The following is a 21,782-nucleotide window of genomic DNA, read 5'->3' on the forward strand; positions in this document are numbered from 1 at the left end:
AATGGAATGCTCAGCCTACACAACAATGAGGTTCCAACTTTGGTCTGCTGAGCTTCACGCATTTCAGAAGGGACCCATCTTGATGCTAAATGTATTGGAACTGGAATAATGCCTTCCTTCTGAGGTCCAAAGGCATAAAAAGTGGCTGGCATACAGTTTATGCCAATGGTAACAAAATAAATGAACAGAGAAATCTTGTACTAAATAAGCTTTGTTTGTTTAATTTAAAAGGCTGTTTAACAATATTTCCTAAGTCACAAGGTTGCGGTGAGAATAAAAATGGGTTAATACATATAAAGCTCTTAGAACTGTACCTGCCTCTGATGTTTAATAAATATTAGCAAATTAAGGGGAGCTCCTAGCTTTTTCCATTGTGAACAGAAAACACTGTATCTCTAGCTCCTTCTCTTTGACTGAGTTCCAGAATATGATTCCAATTAATTAGGGTCATATCAGATTATATAAATTTTATTCATTCCTATTCCAGTATAGTACATTTGAGATAAACGATATTGCATATAACAATATACATATATAATATATAAAATACATATATACTTGTCATGCCAAATGGGCTCTGATTAATGATGTAGATAGTTCAATGATTTTTTTACTCTTCTCTCCCTGAAAGCTTAAGATTTACTTTCCAACTGAAAGCATATTTAATGCACTTCCCCCTTCAAGATGCATTTTAAAATTCTTCAAAGTTGACAGTTTATAAACAGCATGCCACAGATAAAGGAAGCATCATATTTTTGCTGTCTCCTTAATTTTTTAAAAGAGAATCCAGATAACGTTTTTGAACTCTATTTTGAACTGCTGAATTGGAATTTTTATTTTCATCTCCAAACAAGTGTTTTTTTTTTTTTCTTTTGGATTCAACTTAAAGTTGCAATGAATCACCACCTTAATAAAAATAAATCCTAAAACCAGTCGCATAAGGCAGCCAAATATACTAATATGGTAGCATGTAAATGATCTCCATTTAGCAATCAGCATGAAATGCCTTGTGTCAAGTTTGACTATATGAAAAGCCATGTTTATGGAAGAGAGGAAGTGTCCTTTGTACTCTCCACACCGAAGGAGGATATCAGAAAGGATGGAGAGGGAGACGATCCAATCCAGCACCACTCCAGTGCTAGCAGTAACCCACACATGGAAGGCACACAGTTAATCTTTGTAAAGTGAACAAATGCGTGGAAGCACGTTAAGTGGAGGTGCTCCTAAGGAAACACTTGGTTGTGAATTGAACTCTTGTGATCCATAGGGTTTTCATTGGCTGATTTTTGGAAGTAGATCTCCAGGCCTTTCTTCCTTCTCCTATGTAGTCTGCAAAATTGAGAGCTCACTTCTCCAGGAGTTGGTGTGGTCAAATGGGTACAGTCCCAAAATGAACATTGGAAGGAGCTCCTTCCTTATTAAGATTAGGCTATTCAAACAAATCTCTATTGCCCCCAGTGTTGATAACAGAAAAAAAAAAATGGATGTAAAGTAACTACTCATAGGATCTTTATGAGAAAAAAATTAGACAACAGATGTAACAGACATTGGAAAAAAAATGTAAGCGCTGTGCAAACATAAGACATTGTTACTGGTATAGATGAAGCTACGGTCTAGGAGTTTAGTTTAACACCTTCACCACTGAGTTCCTTTACAAATTTGTGCCTACCAATGTCCTAATCTCCAAAAAAATATTAATTTTCCTGAATCATATGAAAAATGAATAAAAATTTTACTCTAATTATATAAAATGTAACCATTGGTGAAGGGTATTAGAGATTGCTTTGCACCTTCCTGTGAATCTGTAATTATTGCAAAATAAAAGTTTTTAAAAATTAATAAATCTACCACACACACCTCTTTCCATTGTATAATTCATGAAAATGAATTGTTTTTTTCAGGCTATTCTCTCCTTCTAACTCTATTATTATTTTAATACAAATCAGGGTAAGTCCCCTCTTGGAGATACTTTGAGATTTGTCACTCTCTTCATTAGATGCCGCTTTCCAAATGCCTGTCTTTCATTTCTCTCTGACTTTCCCTCTCATTTAGAAGAAGGTTGCCAGACAAAATACAAGATACCTAGTTAAATTTGAATTTCAGATGAACAATGAATAATTTCTTTAGTATAACTATGCCCGGTGTGATATTTGTTCCTGTGTTTTTATTTTCTAAAGCTGGCAAACCTAATTTAGAAGCTTTGCAGATTCTAAACAGCTGAAGGCAAGAGGGCAGAAACAGCCAGGACCCAGTCCATGAGCAGGCTGAATTTTGCCTTACAGCCAACGTTTACTCTAATTTTTTAAGTTGGAAAAGGACATTCAATTTCTGATAGTAACAAATTACACGAAGCCTGAGTACCTGTAAGCAGAGTTTAGTGTTTAAATACAATAAAATTGTAGTTGAGTTAACCTGGCACAGACTCTGGTATCCTACAAACTAATTATTAGGGTCAAGTAAGAAATCACTCACTATAAATGCAAGTTATTAATATTGTATTATATAGTGAAATGAAGCATTTCTGCAGTTAATTAGAAGACTTTTTTTTAAGAGGAGGTAAGGGAACAGATCAGAAAGTCCTTGACAGCTAGGCTTTCTCTCACCAGATGGAAGATGTGGTAGGCACTGTCTCCCATTTCCAACAAGTCTGAATTTAATAAAGATGTGCTTCTACTTTTTCTTCGCCAAGTTGGCTCTAAGATGTCAGTTACTAACTTGTTATAATTCTCACTATTTGGAGATGGAAGATCTTCCAGAAAAAACCCCTTAGAATAAGCTTCATCTCTTGGAAATTGGTAAATACTGTGCTGCTTCCTGGAAACCCTGGTGGCGTAGTGGTTAAGAGCTACAGCTGTGCTACAGCTGCTAACCAAAAGGTCAGCTGTTTGAATCCACCAGACGCTCCTTGGAAACCCTATGGGACAGTTCTACTCTGTCCTTTGCGGTTACTACGAGTCGGAATCGACCCGACAGCAGTGGGTTTTACTGGCGCTGCTTCCTCACTCTTCAGAGTGGCTATAGTGATTCTTTTCTTTAGATCCATATTCTATTGCAATGAGACTCTGCAGCTTGTTCCATCCAGAGGTGGAGCCTATTTCTCCACCCCTTGACTCCAGCCTGGAATTGTCCTTACTTTGACCAATAAAATGCAGCAGAACTCATGTGCCAGTTCTGAGTTAGAGCTCAAAAGTCCTGTGGGCTCTCCTTTCTGTTCCACCGCTCTGCCGGTCCCCATGTTTGGGCAGTTGTTGGTTGGAGGATGTAGCCACACGGAACACAGCTGAACCTTCTCAGTCAAGGCTTGCCCATACAGCTCCCTCTAGCTGAACCAGCAGCTGACCTCGGATGTCCGAGCAAGTCCAGCTGAGATCAGCCAAACCTGGCCCTGACCGTCAGAATTTCCCCTCACCACACAGACTCTTAAACTAAATCAATGATTATTGCTTCGCACCACTACTTTTGGGTGTCATTTGTTATGCAGAAACAACTAGCAGATACAAAAATTGGTACCTGGAAGTGGAACCAAAAACTAAATCCACTGCCATCGAGTCAATTCCAACTCATAGCGACCCTATAGGACAGAGTAGAACTGCCTGATAGGGTTTCCAAGGAATGGCTGGTGGATTCAAACTGCTGACCTTTTTGGTTAGCAGCCGAGTTCTTAACCACTTTGCCAACAGGGCTCCACCGAAAGTGAAGAGCTGCCATAATAAAAGGGTAAAGCAGGTGGCATTGGCTTGGGTACTAAGTGACAGGCCAATGATTATCCTGTCATAATTCTCAGTGCTTGAAAATAGAATAAGCTGGGACCTGGAGGAATTGGGAAAATAAGTATTCGTCTCTCCATTCATACTTCTTCTCCACACAATCTATTTTTCAGAACTTTTTATTAACTCATATAACCCATACTTCAAAGAAATCAGCAGCTGGGCAGATGAATAAGAAAGAAACAGCCTTCTGCAGTGACAGAGTTAGAAAAGAACTATATTTTCAGTATAGTATAAAAATGTGGTTTAATTAGATTATTTTCCTAATATGTAATATAAAGGATGCATTGTGCTAGTTTGGAGTCTCTGGGTGGTACAAACGATTAGCATGCTTGGCTGATAGCCAAAAGGTTGGAGGTTTGAGTCTACCCAGAAGCACCTAGGAAGAAAGGCCTGGCAATCTACTTCCAAAAAACCAGCCATTGGAAACCCTATGGAGCACAGTTTTACTCTGACACACATGGGTTCACCACAAGTTGGAGCTGACTCAGTGGCAACTGTTTTGTTGTTGTTGTTGTTTTTCTGGTGGCTAGATCACAGCTGGATGGAATGCTATAGTGTTGGGAGGTGGAGACCGAACAGTACTGACTTTGAAGGAGAACAATGGGGTCACCAGAAAATGAAGAGATCCAGAATGGAGTATGCGCATGTGCACACACACACACACTCACCCTAGCAGGAACAAGCCACGATCTCAGACATTTTCAGATCCCATTTCCTCTCTCCATCCCGTCTCAGCTTACTCTGTCTAGAGTGGTGAGGGGCATATATGGGGAGTAATGGACCTGTCTCAGAGCTGGCTTTTGGTGTTGCTATTTAACCAGAAGCAAGAGTGGGAGATGAACAGAAACGATGTGTGCTTGCATAGGTTGGCAGAACTTGCACTTACAGGGGCTTACTTTAAGATGAGGCCGTTAGAAATGCATTTTCTCAGCAAGGATTGCCTTGCTCTTCTAAAAAGACATCCTGGGAATCATTCTCTAAGCTTATTATTTATCCAATCTGCTTTGAGGTTTACATAAAAACATCTAGATTTATCTCTTTGTAACCTAGAAAAAAATATGACTCAACAATTTTGTAAAATGTGATTCAGATTGTGCATGTCTGGAACTATCCCGATTTGAGATCCAAAAAGGATCACAAAAGGGAAGTGCAGAGTGACCGGCAATTTATCATGTCGGTGTGCACCAAAGCTCTTGGTGACAGGAAAGGAATTAGGATCTTTCACTAAACAGCGCCAGCTAAGGAAGAAAATGCCTGATTCTAATGGGATACTCTGTGTTTCTGGGTCTCTGGGCACGGTTTTGTTGCAGACTCTGACCTCCTTCATCGTTGACTCACCTGAATGAAATAGACCATTTCCAAGACATTTGGGCTCCAGCCAGAAGTTCTTTAAGAATGAACGTATCTGCATACCAGCCCAGGCTCAGCCACCACCAGGCTTCTGCTGCTCTGTTTTTCATTGACCCCATTTTCAATTGCTTCATTTTGCACCTAGTTCAAGTGGAGAGGAGATAAACATAAAATGTAAATCACACTCTAATGGTTTTAGGAATTAGAAGAAATAGCAGCAGATATTTGATTATAGCTCTGTGTTTGTAGGAAGAGGAGAGTCACCCAGAGCAGAGAAACTGTAATGCCTTGGACTCTGTAAAATAATAAATGATAATAGCACAGAGAAACATTTAAGAGTGGAGTTCACTGATGCTAGTGCTTGCTAGAGGATCCATATGTCAGGAAAAAAGCTGCAAAATGGATTTAAAGTCGTGAGAAGCCATGTGAACAAATTTAACATGGTGCTATTATTTTAATTATATTTCCTTTGATGAATTCCATAGCTCAATCCATAAACCAGTCAAACTACAAATTTGGACAATGCGCTGTGTTTGAACTTCCACTCCCATTCCAATGGAATCTGTTTTCTGGAATTTTTACACATGGAATGTTTATCCTAGATTTACCACTAATAACTTGCTCCTGATAATGGAAACAAATACAAGTTAAATTTATGTTAACCCTCTCAGAAAATACTACCTTATTTTTTACAGGTTTTTGAGGTATAGTTTGCATACCACACAATTTACCCATTTAAAGTATATAATTCAATGATTTTTAATATATTCACAGCGTTGTGTAACCATCACCAGAATCTAATTTTAGAACACTTTCATCACCTCCAAGAGAAACCCCTTAGCCATTAGCAGTCCCTTTCTATCCCTCTCCCTACTCCCATCCCATCCTCCAGTCCTAGGCAACCTCTAATTTACTTTCTGTCCCAAGAGATTTGTCTATTCTGGACATTTCATATAAATGAAAGCATACAATATGGGCTCTTCTGTGACTGGCTTTTTTCATTTAGCAAAGTGTTTTCATGGTGCATTCGTGTTATACCATGTATCACTACTTCATTCTTTTTTATGACTGAATAGTATTCCATTTCATAAAAAAAATAGTTATATTTTATTTATGAATTTATCAGCTGAATGGATTATCACATTTCATTTATCCATTCATTAATTAGTTCATGGACATTTCGGTTGTACCCACTTTTTGGCTTCTATGAATAATACTGCTATGGACATTTGTGTACAAGTTTTTGTGCGAACATATGTTTTTAATTCTCTTCGATATATACGTAGGAGTGGAATTGCTGGGTAATATGGTTACTCCATATTTAACACTTTGAGGAACTGCTGAACTGTTTCCCCTGGTGGCTGCAACATTTTACAGTCCCACCAACAGTGACTGAGGATTCTGATTTCTCTGCGTCCTTGTCAACATTTGTTGTCCGTCTTTTTTACTATAGCACAGTGAAATGGTGTCTAAATGTGCTTTTGATTTGCATTTCCCTAATGACTAATGATGTTGATCATTTGTGTGTCTTCTTTGGAATCATGCCTATTGAGATTCTTTACCCATGTCTTAATCGGGTTACCTATCTTTTTATTATTGAGTTGTATAAGTTTTTTACATATTCTGGCTGCAAGTATTTTATCAGATATATAGTTTGCAAATATTTTTTTCCCATTCTACAGGTTGTTCTATAACTTTCTGTATGATATCATTTGTAGCACAAGTTTTTTAGTTTTCATAAAGTCCTATTTATCTTTTTTTTTTTTCTCTTGGTTACTTGTGTTTTTGGCTGCTTGTGCTTTTGCCTAACCTAAGTTCATGAAGATTTACTGCTCTGCTTTCCGTTAAGGGTTTGTAGTCTTAACTCTTACATTTAGGTCTATGACACATTTTGAAATAGTTTTTGTGTGTGGTATGAGAGGTCCACCTTCATTCTTTTGCATGTGGATATCCAGTTATTTCAGGATATTTTGTTAAAAAGACTCTTGTTTCCCCCATTGACTTGTCTTGGCACTTTTGCCAAAAATCAATCAACTATAAATATAAGGGTTTATTTTTGGACTATCAGTTCTACTCCATTGATCTTTATGTCTGTCCTTATGCCAATATCACACATTCTTGGTTAGTATAGCTTTATAGTAAGCTTTGAGACAAGAAGTATGAGTCCTCCGGCTTTCTTCTTTTTTAAAAAGATAGTTTAGATTATTCTGGGTCCCTTGAATTTCCATGTGAATTTTAGGATGCTCAAATGTTGATGCTATTATAAATGGAATTTTTTATGGATTGAATTGTGTCTGCCTCTCTCCCTACCCCAGGGTTATGTTGAAGTCTGAACTCCCCCTGTGAAATTGATCTTGTTTGGAAATAGGATCTTTGAAGATATTACCAGTTAAATTAACATGAGATTATACTGGAGAATGGCGGGTCCTACTCTGAATAAAAGAGAAGAGATAGAGATAAAGGGAATACAGTCACGGCATGAAGGAGTAAGGCTGCACCTACAAGCCAAGGAACGCCTGGGGCTACCAGAAGCTGAGAGAGACAAGAAAGGATCTTCCTGTGGAGCCTCTGGAGAGAAAGTCTAGATTTCTACTAGTATACAGAACTGTGGGAAAATAAATTTCTTTTCTTAAAAGCCACCCCATTTGTGGTACTTTGTTACAGTAGCCCTAGGGAATGCATAGAGAATTGTTTTCTTAATTTCATTTTCTGATTGTTCATTACTAGTATACAGAAATATGATTTATTTTTATGTGTTTGTCTTGCATTCCGTGACCTTACCGAACTTGTTTATTCTAATACTTTTGTAGTGAATTCCTCATTTCTATACACAAGATTGTATCATCTACAGATGGAGATAATTTTAATTCTTCCTTTCCCATCTGGATGCCTTTGCTTCTTTTTCTTACCTAACTGCCCTGGCCGTAACCTCCAGTACAATACTGAATAGACATGAAGAAAGCAAACATCCTTGTCTTGTTCCTGATCTTGAGGGGAAAACATGCAATCTTTCACTATTAAGTACGATATTAGCTGTGGGCGTTTCATATGGTGGTTGTTGTTGTTAGGCATCATCGTGTTGGTTCCGACAGTTAGGGACCCTGTGTACAATAGAACAAAGCATTGCCCGGACCTATACCATCCTCACAATCTTTGTTATGCTTGAGCCCGTTGTTGCAACCACTGTGTCAATCCATCTCGTTGAGAGTCTTCCTCTTTTTTGCTGACCCTCTAATCTACCAAGCATAATGTGTTTCTCCAGGGACTGGTCTCCCCTGATAACATGCCCCCCCCCCCGATAACATGTACATGAAATGAAGTCTTGCCATCTTTGCTTCTAATGAGAATTCTAGCTGTACAACTTCCAAGACAGATTTGTTCATTCTTCTGGCAGCCCACGGTATATTCAATATTCTTGGCCAACATCACAATCCAAAGATGTCAGTTCTTCTGTCTTCCTTATTGTCCAGCTTTCACATGCACATGAGGCAATTGAAAATACCACGGCTTGGGTCAAGTGCACCTTAGTCCTTAAAGTGATATCTTTGTATTTTAACACTTCAAAGAGGCCTTTTGCAGCACAGTTGCCCAATGTAATACGTTGTTTAAGTTCTGGGCTGCCGCTTCCACGGGTGTTGATTGTGGACCTAAGTAAAATGAAACACTTGCCAATTTCAATCTTTCTTCAATTATTATGATGTTACTTATTGGTCCAGTTGTGAGGATTTTTGTTTTCTTTATGTTGAGGGGCAATCCATACTGAAGGATGTAGCCTTTGATCTTCATCAGTAAGTGCTTCAAGTCTTCTTTGCTTTCAGAAAGCAAGGTTGTATCTATCTGCATAATGCAGGTTGTTCATGAGTCTTCCTCCAATCCTGATGCCCCGTTCTTCTTCATATAGTCCAGCTTCTCGAATTATCTGCTCAGCATACAGATTGAATAAGGATGGTGAAAGGATACAACCCTGATGCACACCTCTCCTGACTTTAAATCTTGCAATATCTCCTTGTTATGTTTGAATGACTGTCTCTTGGTATATGTACAGATTCCTCATGAGCACAATTAAGTGTTCTAGAATTCTCATTCTGTGTTTCATGGATGTCCTTTATCAAGTTGAGGACATTCACTTCTATTCCTAGTTTCTAGTTTGTTCTCTTCTATTCCTAGTTTTTAGTTTGTTGGCTTTTTATTTGCTTGTTTGTTTTGTTTTGGGTTTTTTTAAATCATAAAATGGTATAGGATTGGTCAGGTGATTTTTCTGCATCTATTGAGGTGATCAAGTGGCATTTTTTACCCTTTATTCTCTTGACATGATATATTACTTTAATTTTTTTTTTAATGTTAAACCAACCTTACATTCCTGGATTAAATTTCTCTTGTTCATGATATATAATCTCTTAATATATTTCTGGATTCTGATTGCTGGTATACTGTTGAGGATTTTTGAATGTATATTCGTAAGAGATATTGCTCTATTGTTTTAGTTCCTTGAGATGTCCTCATTAGGGTCTGTTATCAGTGTAATACTGGCCTCAAAGAATGAATTGGCATCATAAACCAATTAGACCTAACAGACAGATATAACAGACCTAACAGACAGATATAGAATACTCCACCTAATATCAGAACAATACACATTCTTATCCAGTGAACATGGGTTACTCGCCAAGGCTGATCATATGTTAGGTCACAAAATGAGTCTCAATAATTTTAAAGATTGAAATTATGCAGTATTTCTTCTCCAACCACAACTGTATAATTCTATCAATTAATAGCATAAGGAAAACTGGAAAACAGACAAATATGTGAAATTACACAACTGATAGGTCAAAGAAGAAATCAAGAATGAAATAAAAAAAAATTTAAAGTTGGATGAAACACAATATATTAAAACCTATGGGATGCAATGAAGCCAAAGGGAAGTTTACAGCAATAAATGCCTACATTAAAAAAGAAGAATCTCAAATCAATAGTCTAACCCTACAATTTGAGGAACTGGAAAAACAAGAGCAAACTGAGCCTAAAGGTATAAGTAAAAAGTAAATAACAAAACTCAGAGCAGAAATAAAGGATAGAAAAACAAGAGAAAGAATCAAACTAAAAGTTGGTTCTCTGAAATGATTAATAAAATTGACAAGCCTTTAGTGAAGCTGACAAGGAAAAAAGAAAAAATGTAAATAACCAAAATAAGAAATAATTTTCGCATAATGACTTGAACTAGAGGGTAGAACAGAAACTTTAAAAACAGTATTAGGACTGGACAGTCCCAGAAAGCCATGACCTTCAAACCAAGAGATATAACTTCCTGAGGCGTTCGGTTGTAACTAAGTCGTGACAGCAACTGCAGCCTCTGTTTTGGGAGTTACATACAATTGTATTATATATAACACAATATTGACCATTTAGCCCTTTTTCGGGTGTATAACTTAGTAATATCAGTTACGTTAGTCAAGTTGTATAACCACTTTCCTCAGTTGATGCCAATTTTCCCATCACTGTAGATATAAATTCACTACTTCCCAGAGAATGGTTCCATCTCCCCCTCCCACCTGCCATCCCAGGTATCCTCTAGTAACCCAGCAGTTGCATTTCTATCGTGGTGACAAAGGCCAAAAGCCTTAGCTCCCTGCTATGATAGAAAATAAACTCAAATCTTATTAAGCCAATGATAGGGTTGTTTAAGGAGTCACTGGGTGGCACAAATAGTTAAGTATTCCACTACTAGCTGAAAGGTTGGCAGTTCAAACCCACCCAGAGGTTCCTCAGAAGACAGGCCTGGTCATCTGCTTCTGAAGGGTCACAGCCTGGAAAACCCTGTGGAGCAGTTTTACTCTGCACACTTGGGGCTCCTGTGAGTCAGAATCAACTCGATGCCTACTAACAACAACAAGAAGTTTGTTTTTAAACAAACATATTCCTCACTGACATTGTTGTTGAGCCTCAGAAAAGTCAGTTAATCTCTCAGGACCTCAATTTCTCATTTTTAAGTTAGAGACAATCATGTCTATTTCATAAGCCTATTGTGAAGTTTAACCATTTGCACTGAGTCAATTCTAACTCATGGAGGCTCATGTGTGTCAGAGTAGAACTGTGCTCTATAGGGTTTTCAATAGCTGATTTTTCAGAAGTAGTTCGCCAGTCCTTTCTTCCGAGGTACCTCTAAGTGAACTCAAACCTCCAACCTTTTGGTTAGCAGCTGAGCATGTTAACCATTTGTACCAATTGTTGAGGTTTGTTGTTGTTAGGTACTGTTGAGTTGGTTCCAACTCATAGTGACCATATGTACAGCAGAAAGAAACACAGCCTGGTCTTGCACCATCCTCACAATTGTTGTTATAGCCCATTGTTGCAGCCACTGTGTCAATCCATCTTACTGAGGCCCTTTCTCTTTTTTGCTGACCCTCTATTCTACAAAGCATGAAGTCCTTCTGCAGGGACCAGTCCTTCCTGATAACACGTCCAAAGTATATGAGATGAAGTCCCACCATCCTCACTCTTAATAAGCATTCTGACTGTACTTCTTCCAAGACAGATTTGTTCATTCTTCTGGCAGTCCATGGTATATTCAGTATTCTTTGCCAACACCATAATTCAAAGGAATCGATTCTTCTTCGATCCTCCTTATTCATTGTCCAGCTTTCACATATATATAAGGTGATTAAAAACGTCATGACTTGGGTCAGGTGCACCTTAGTCCTTAAAATGACATCTTTGCTTTTGAACACTTAAAAAAGTTCTTTTACAGCAGATTTGCCCAATGCAATGCATGGTTTGATTTCTTGACTGCTGCTTCCATGGGCATTGATTGTGGATCCAAGCAATGGTGACTATTATAATATTTTATGCATCATGCCTAAAACTAAAATAATCTGATCAAAGTGAAGAATTCTTCTAGTTGCCTGAAATATTAAATGAAAACATGGACCTTACATTTGGAATTTGAACTCATTGTTATTTAAAAATAAAGTCTGCTTAATTACCTCAATTAAATGCTTCATAGAGAGCATATAGCATTACTTGTAGATATTCTAAAATAATTTTAGCTAATGTATTGCAAAATTTACCATACCAAGTCATAAAGACATGCTAAGATTGGTAAATTGAGTGCTATACTCTTGGTATAAGGTGAAATCTGTAGACGACAACTGATAAAACTGATGGTGATCTGGGAGCTACCTTATACTTTTTGTGCATTTTGCATCTTTACAATGAGACAGAAGAAAGCAGTAGTGACTTGTGATTACTTTAATTACTATGAAGGCGTTTTTCTTTATGCTTTGAAGTTTTGTTGGTGAAACTGTATTTTGTCCATCCTTTCCCTCAGCCCAGCCTTCATGGACCTCCACAATGTACCTCACTAAATCTTTGTCTGCCTTTGCACCTCCACATGAAAACAAGTCTCTCCACTTATTTTCCAAATGCCTATCTCTAAGTGTGATACCCTCACCAGATTCTTGCCTATCTCCCCTACCAGACTATAAGGCCATGAGGACATTATCTCTAGTCTACAACACCTAACAGAGCACACAGTTCATAACACACGGATAATAAGTACCTTTCAAATAAAAGAACAAACAAACAAACCATGAGAGATATTTGTATCTCCCCACTCATTGTCATTTTAATATATGTGTGTGTATATATACATATATCCCCCCGCTGCTATCAAGTCTATATACATAAAAACCCAGTGCCGTTGTGTCAAGTCCGACTCATACATACATGTATATATATCCCGCTGCCGTCGACTCATAGTGACCCTATAGGACAGAGTAGAACTGCCCCATAGAGTTTCCAAGGAGCATCTGGTGGGTTTGAACTGCCGACCTTTTGGTTAGCAGCCGTAGCACTTAACCACTACACCACCAGGGTTTCCATATATATACATACATTTTTTTTCTTTAATTAAAAAAATACATATATACATATACTTTTTTTTTAATTAAAGGAAAAAAATTCAGCCCATTCGCTTGTATAGCAATTTATATTTTAGGTTAGATGTAGATTGGAGAGTTTTATTAACCAAATCCTTTCGCATTCTTGCATGTGTTAAAAGCAGACTGCCATTCAGCTGGAAAAGCACCATTTTTTGGTTTAATGATAATGCGGAAGGTAACACTTTGGGTATCAAAACAGTCTCAAGATATGAGGATTTACAGACATCGAATCAATTACCTAAAGTCCAACCTTGAGAAGCTAGGAAAAAAAAAAAAGAAGAACATAGTAAACCCTAAAGTATGTACAGGCAAGATAGTAATTAATAAAGAGCAAAAATTAACAAAATACAAAATAATCAAAAAATAACAAGGCCAAAAAGTGGTTCTTCGAAAAAATCAGCAAAACTCATAAACCCCAAGAAAGATTAATTTTTCTGAAGAGCGAATTTAAATCACCAGTATCAGTAGTTGAAGAGCACCGTATTTGTATGCAAATAACTCCCACCTTCTGTTTGTTGGCCACGCCCTCCCCCCACCAGGCATCCTCACAAGGGCGGCCCTGCCAACCCCCTCTCACAGGTTGCTGTAAAAATGAAATTAGCATAATGCACTTATCACTATAGATCCTAAAATGTTAAAAAAAAATGTTAAAGAATTTTATGGACAATTTTACATCAACGATTTGACAAATTAGATGAAATGGACAAATTTCTTGAAACGTAAACTTTACCAAGAGGAGCAAGATAATCTGAATAGGACTGTGTCTATTAGAGAAATTGAATCCATGATCAAAAACCTTCCCACAAAGGAAATTCTTGGCCAAGATGCTTTCGCTAGTGAATTGGATCAAACGTTCAGAGAGGAAATAACATAGATCTTACATCAGCAAATAGAGGAAGAAACATTTGCCAACTCATTTTATGAATCTAGCATAACCCAAATACCAAAACTTGACAGAGACATTACAAAATGCAGAGAGAGAGAATAAGAAAATCACAGACAAATGTCACTCATGAAGAGAGATGCAAAATTCTCTAAGGAAAAAAAAAAAACAAATCAAATCTAGTAGCATGTAAAAAGGGTGATATGTCATGACCTTGTAAGATTTGTCTCAGGGATAGAAAAAAAGTTGGTTTAATTTCCAAAATGTAATCAATTTAATTCACCATACTGTTAGAATAAAGGAGAACAAACAAAAAAAATCTGTAAGCAAATATTGAATTCTAGTTAATGATATGCTACGCTGAAGTTTTTTGAGGGGCGGTGTCTGATATCTTAAACTTACTATGAAATGCATAAAAATAAAATGGATTGATGGGTGAGCTGAATGATGGAAAGATGGACAGATATATAATAAAGCATGGACATAAATTTTAATTGTAGAATCTTAGTGGTGGGAATATGGATGTCGATGTAAAATTATTTCAACCTTTCTGTATGCTTGCGGATATATATAATGAAACAAAAGATACTAGGTGATTGTATGAAACCACTTTGGTATTTAAGTTCCAGAAGGTGCATAGATTAGTGTAACAATTTTGTTTTAAAATGACAATGTTTATAATAATCCATAATTTACACCTTTTGCAGCTTTGTAAATTTATGGTGGAGCCCTGGTGGCACAGCGGTTAAAAGCTCGACTGCTAACCAAAAGTTGGCGGTTCAAATTCAGCATGCGCTCCTTGGAAATACTATGGAGCAGCTCTACTCTGTCCTATAGGGTCGCTATGAGTCAAAACCAACTCAACAGCACGTGGCAACAACAATAAACTTATGGTAAAAGATTTAGTTGTCAGCCTAACATGATAGGTGATAGATTTCACAGATTTGGGGGGGGTATAGGCAACAGATGTTTGCAGACTGGTGCTCCGACTCTCCCTTAATGTGGGCGCCATGCACACAGCTTCTCATTGGGCCTGCTCCCTCTCTGTGGAACTGTGCGCTTCATGTTTCCCAACCCCCTCCTCACGCCAGCCCCAAATCTGAACATTTCTATTCTATTTCTATTCCCTCAGAGATACATGCTCTGACATAGCAATTCGTGCCTTCAATATACGAGCTCACTGGCTCAGCATCCCCTTCCAGGGCGCATGGACGGGTGTTACGAAGAAAATTCATTGATCCAAACCAGTGATTCTAATGGCGGAAAATTCAAGGATCTTTGGAACCAGTTGGGGAGGTTATTTGGGTCAGCAGAGCCCAAGTGAGGCTCTCAGTCTATTTTAGGGGTTTTTCATAGGGGGTGTTTTGGAAACCTGTGTATTTCTTGGTTGTCACAGTTACTGGGAGGCGTGTGTATACTGGCATTTACAGATGGGCCAGGAATGCTAAATGTCTTTCAATCCATGGACAGCCAGGCACAATAATTATTCCACAGTCTACATGATTTTCAAGTATCCCCCAGGATCTTTATGTCAGTGAAAACCCTATTTATATTTATCTAAGCCCATTTATCTAATACCCAAAGTTTTTTTTCACAGGGATTAAGTTTTACAAAAATGCTACTGTAAAATTGTACTTTGTTTAGAACACTGACAGAAGTAATTCGTTGTGTCAGAAAATTCTGTCGCCTTTGTCATTGCTCTCCTGGCATGTGAGTCACTAACATAAAGCGTCTCCTTCCATCTGTGCTTGAAGCTGTTGAAGCTGTTGCGTTCCTGGTGACTCCACATGTAGGTGCAAATGTTGGATGCCTTTGTCCCGCCCTCTAGCATAATCAGGCCTGCACATTTACATCTGAAAATCCGTGTTATTTTATTACCGATTACTTGCCTTTTAGTTTAATTTATATTGCAGTGAGAAAAATTTATTCTCTTAAAATTCTATGTGGAGGTGGTAATATTATTTATAAACTTAATTTCAAAATAATGCTGAAGTTACTACAATTTATTGGTCCCGAGAGAGGCCATTGTTCAGATAGGATTGAGAAACTCTGGCCTATACTGTCCCTGGGGTGCTCTACAAGGCACCCTACAACTCTTGGCTGTCCAGGACATGGTCTGTACACTCCTGCACCATCCTGGCTTGTCCGTGAGGATTCTCCAGCCACTGCTGGACTGGTAGGCGCCATTTTGTGGCAGACTCAGCAGGAGCTCATCATCTAAAAGAAAGCCAAGTCGGTTGCATTTTAGCTCCCTTAACTGACCTGTGGAGAGCTGGGATCCACTGCTGGTCACACTCCATAAAATAAGGCCCATCCTGCAGGTGCCTGTGATTCCCAGACAGCTGATTGAAATCTACTGTGCCCAAAACAAGCACTTACAAATGCAAATAGGAGTAAATAAATAAAAATATGGCTGTGGATCTTTGGATCACGTCACTGCAAACATATCCAAGTTGTAGGCTAATGTCTGAGCATGCACAGAAAACATGGGCTAAGGTAAGTGTGAAAAACGTCTGATTCTATTATGCCAACCAGCGGCCATCTGTCGCGTTTCACATAATAAGAAGAAACTAGGTGGTTGCTACCCCACACCTGTGGCCCAGCGGGATGAGGCTGCACCTAATCTCAAGGCCTCCCAAGCACAGAGGTGCCAGGCTCAGATGGAGGCCGAGATGCCCTGGTGTTGGCAGCTTTCTGCACAGGCTGTTGTGCTGTACATAGGCCTTGCTTTTCCGGTGCTAGCATCAGTTTTTACTCACATTAATTATTAAATCTAATACGACTTATTACACAAGGTGCTTTCCAGTTTCTCATCAACAATTTTTGGATAGCTAATTCTACCTATCCAAACATACCAATGATCACGAAGATGGTACAGCACCAGGCAACATTTTGTTCTAGCATGCATATGGTTGCCCTGAGTTGGAGTGGGCTTAACAGCAACTAACAACAACAACTATAGTTCTATGTGGTGCAAAATTCAAAAGGAACAGAAAAGTGTACTGAGAAGATAAGCCTACCTCACCTGCTTGTCCTCCAGCTACCTGATGCCCGGACCTGGAGGCTGCCATGTTAACAGTGCTGTGTGTCCTTCCAGACGCAGTCTTTGCACATATATGTAATTGTGCTTACACCAGTCATAGGAAATTAGACATACTGATCTGCACCTTGCTTTTTCCACTTATCAATGTGTTTCAAAGATCATTGTGTAACAATACATGGAGCTGCTTTGCTTTTTTTTTCACCAGTTGCCTAGAATTCCACAATGCGACTTATTTAAGCAGTCCCCTTTTGATGGCTATTTAGATTGTTTCAAGTATTTTTCCATCACAAACAATGCTGCAATTAATATTCACATCTTCTAAGTATATAGGTATATGTGTGTATATTTAGAGATATAATCATATATATATGTACATGTTTAGTAAAGTATTATAATGACATGTGCAAAGAGCTGGAGATGGAAAACCAAAAGGGAAGAATACGCTTAGCATTTCTCAAGCTGAAAGAACTGAAGAAAAAACTCAAGCCTCGAGTTGCAATAGTGAAGGATTCCATGGGGAAAATATTAAATGACACAGGAAGCATCAAAAGAAGATGGAAGGAATACACAGAGTCATTATACCAAAGAGAATTAGTAGATATTCAACCATTTCAAGAGGTGGCATATGATCAGGAACCGATGGTACTGAAGGAAGAAGTCCAAGCTGCTCTGAAGGCACTGGTGAAAAACAAGGCTCCAGGAATTGATGGAATATCAATGGAGATGTTTCAACAAACAGATGCAGCACTGGAGGTGCTCACTCGTCTATGCCAAGAAATATGGAAGACAGCTTCCTGGCCAACTGACTGGAAGAGATCCATATTTATGCCCATTCACAAGAAAGGTGATCCAACCGAATGTGAAAATTATAGAACAATATCATTAATATCACACGCAAGCAAAATTTTGCTGAAGATCGTTCAAAAATGGCTGCAGCAGTATATCGACAGGGAACTGCCAGAAATTCAGGCCGGTTTCAGAAGAGGACATGGAACCAGGGTTATCATTGCTGATGTCTGATGGATCCTGGCTGAAAGCAGAGAATCCCAGAAGGATGTTTACCTGTGTTTTATTGACTATGCAAAGGCATTCGACTGTGTGGATCATAACAAACTATGGATAACACCGCGAAGAATGGGAATTCCAGAGCACTTAATTGTGCTCATGAGGAACCTTTACACAGATCAAAAGGCAGTTGTTCGGACAGAACAAGGGGATACTGATTGGTTTAAAGTCAGGAAAGGTGTTCGTCAGGGTTGTATTCTTTCACCATACCTATTTAATCTGTATGCTGAACAAATAATCCGAGAAGCTGGACTATATGAAGAAGAACGGGGCATCAGGATTGGAGGAAGACTCACTAACAGCCTGCGTTATGCAGATGACACAATCTTGCTTGGTGAAAGTGAAATGGATTTGAAGTACTTACTAATGAAGATCAAAGACCACAGCCTTCGGTATGTGTTATGCCTCAACATAAAGAAAACAAAAATCCTCACAACTGGACCAATGAGCAACATCAAGATAAATGGAGAAAAGACTGAAGTTGTCAAGGATTTGATTTTACTTGGATCCCTAATCAACAGTCACAGAAGTAGCAGTCAAGAAATTAAAAGATGCGTTGCATTCGGGAAATCTGCTGCAAAGGGCCTCTTCAAAGTGTTGAAGAGCAACGATGTCGCCCTGAAGACTAAGGTGCGCCTGACCCAAGCCGTGCTATTTTCAATTGCATCTTATGGGTGTGAAAGCTGGACAATGAATAAAGAAGACCGAAGAAGAATTGACGCCTTTGAATTGTGGTGTTGGCGAAGAATATCGAATATACTGTGGACTGTCAAAAGAAAGAAACAAATCTGTCTTGGAAGAAGTGCGGCCAGAATACTCTTTAGAGGCAAGGATGGTGAGACTGTGTCTTCCATACTTTGGACATGTTGTCAGGAGGGATCAGTCCCTGAAGAAGGACATCATGCTTGGCACAGTACAGGGTCAGCGGAAAAGAGGAAGACCCTCAACGAGGTGGATTGACACAGTGGCTGCAACAATGAGCTCAAGCATAACAACGATTGTAAGGATGGCGCAGGACCAGGCAGTGTTTTGTTCTGTTGTGCACAGGGTCGCTATGAGTTGGAACCAACTCAACGGCACCTAACAACAACAACAACATATGTTTAGTAATTTCTCTGTGTGTGAATTCTCTGAAGAACATACCCTGATGAGTAAATCGCTAGGTTAAACAGCATGTGTCTTTGTAATTTTGACAGCTTTTGCCCAATATTCTTTCAAGGAAATTATAACAATTTACATTCTCATCGGCGATATGTGAGAGCCCCTGTTTTCCCCTCCCTCACCAGCACATCATCACACATTTTTTTCTCTGCCAACTGAAGGTTAAAGATGCTATCTCAACCCAGCACTCTTAATTCACATCACTACCCTGTTGGGTAGGTATAACAAGAAAACGAGGTGAAAGAGGCTAAATGATTTGCAGAAGTCACATGCCTAGAATCCCAGGTGCTCAGCCTCTTTCCACAGGACCATAGCTGCCTCGAGTGGGTGAGAGTAGCCATGAGTTGGGGAGCAGATTTTGGTTCTTGCTGGAAGGGAAGCCCAGGTGTCTCCGTAGAAAGATATGGCCATAAAAGAGAGAGATTGCTTACTGCAAATAGTCTTCTGAGATCTGGGGACCACCATTGCTCTGCTGCTTATAGCCCAGGAGGACATAGACAGGGCAGCCCCTTCACAGGAGTCAGAAGGCAGAGCTGGCAGGGCTCAAAGAGCAATGGCCCCCTCCTAGCCGGAGCAGATTATCCAACAGGCAAGGTAACCACCGTGCTTACCTTGCTTACCAGATCGTCTATAACGAAATTGTTCACTACAGATCAGAAAGTAAGCACAAGGAAGCCCATGCTTACCTTGCTTACTGGGTCATTCGCCCCTGTCAGGGATCGCAAATTTGAAAAGAGGCTTTGATTTTGTAGGAAGGTGCTGTGGGGCTGGGGGAGAGGCAGATGTCACACATACCTAGAAGGAGAATCTTTGATGTGGTGAAAAAACGTGAAATTGTGCACTACAGATGAGCAGGTAAGCACCGTGCTTACCAGACCCTCTGTAGTGAGCAATTTCATTTCTTTCACTGTGCTTACCTTCCCCATTGGATAATCTGTGCCTGCTTCCTAGGGAACAAAGACACTTCAACAAAAGACCAGCTCCAAGGAGACATAGAGACTGAAAGGGATTGCACACTTCCCAGAAGTCAGGATGTACGAGAAGCTGGACTTGATGATGTTCACAACTGAGGGACCCCTAAGGAAAAAGAACTTACCTCTGTAGCTCCTTGTTGCCACTCTGCACCTGTCAGGCCATTAGAATCCTCTGCAGTCAACTCATGCCTCAAGATTACAGGCCAGAAACGCCATTGCTGACAGGCTGAGAGCAGGGGTTTGCTGGTCTTAGCTCCCTTTCTCCACAAGCAGACCCGTGAAACAGGGTTCAAGTGCAAGTAGTTTGCTTGGTAGGTGCAGGGAATACTAGTAGGGGAAGCGGTATAGGGATGTGAGGATGGCCCATAATTATCAAGCCAGCTACCGCGCTGGGATTCCGGTACCTAATCCTGTGAGAACTCTGGGAAGTAGCATAAAGCATACACCTCAGAATTACCCTACCTGAGGGCTGAGGAAGCTGGGGTATTTACATACCAGCCCCCAAGACTCACTGGTTAAGGGCTGCTCCTCAAAACCAGCTGCCGTCAAGTTGACTCGGACTCAAGGAGACTCCGTGTATGTCAGAGTAGAACTCTGCTCAATAGGGTTTACGATCAGTGGCGTCATTAGGGAGGTGTGGGGGATGCAGACCACACCCCTGACACTGTCAGACGGGGTGACACAAAAATGACCCCACGGTCCGTGACAGCAGCAGGCAGGCCATTGCCACTGGGGGAGGGGCCACCAAGGCAGTGGTGTCACTAGGGTTGGTGTCATCCATCGTTCAGTGCAGTAACTCGTCACCACTCCCCCTGGTTACCCACCAGTCACTAGGGTTGACGTCACACAGTTTGGTAACTTGTCACCATCACCCTGCCCAGTCACCTGCCAGTCACTAAGGTTGGTGTCACCTAATGCAGTAACTTGTCACCGTCCCCACCTTCACCCACCAGGTGGGGTGTGGGCAGCTGGGCCATGGTGCCCTTGGGTGGGGAGGAGGGTCCTGATCAGCCAGTGGGAGAGTGAGGAGTGGTGGGGCGATGAGCCGGGGCAGGACAGTGCCCAGCCACTCTTCCCGTGGGGTGTTCACCAGCCAGCCTCGCCCACCTGGGGCTGGGGGTGGTGTGACACCGTGTGTCACCACACTGGGTGACACCAGCCACCACCTCTAGTGATGCTACGGTTAATAATGGCTGATTTTTCAGAAGTCGATCACCAGGACTTTATTCTAAGTCACCTCTGGGTGGGCTGGAGCTGCCAACCTCTCGGCCAGCAGCCGAGTGCTTAACCATTTATACTGCCCAGGACTGTTCCCAAGCGAGTTTAACTCCCCAGTATTTTGGGCCTCCTACGCACTTTTTTTTTTTTTACGCACAGGCAGAAAACCCTGGTGGCGTAGTGGTTAAGTGCTACGGCTGCTAACCAAAGGGTCAGCAGTTCGAATCCTCCGGGAGCTCCTTGGAAACTCTATGGGGCAGTTCTACTCTGTGCTATAGGGTCACTATGAGTCGGAACCAACTCAACGGCACTGGGTTTGGTTTTTTGGTTTATGCACAGGCAGGCGACCTCCTGTGGTACCAGGAAACACCACAGAGATAC

This window comes from Loxodonta africana, chromosome 25 (genome assembly GCF_030014295.1).
Source record: "Loxodonta africana isolate mLoxAfr1 chromosome 25, mLoxAfr1.hap2, whole genome shotgun sequence".
In the NCBI taxonomy this organism is placed as follows: Eukaryota; Metazoa; Chordata; class Mammalia; order Proboscidea; family Elephantidae; genus Loxodonta; species Loxodonta africana.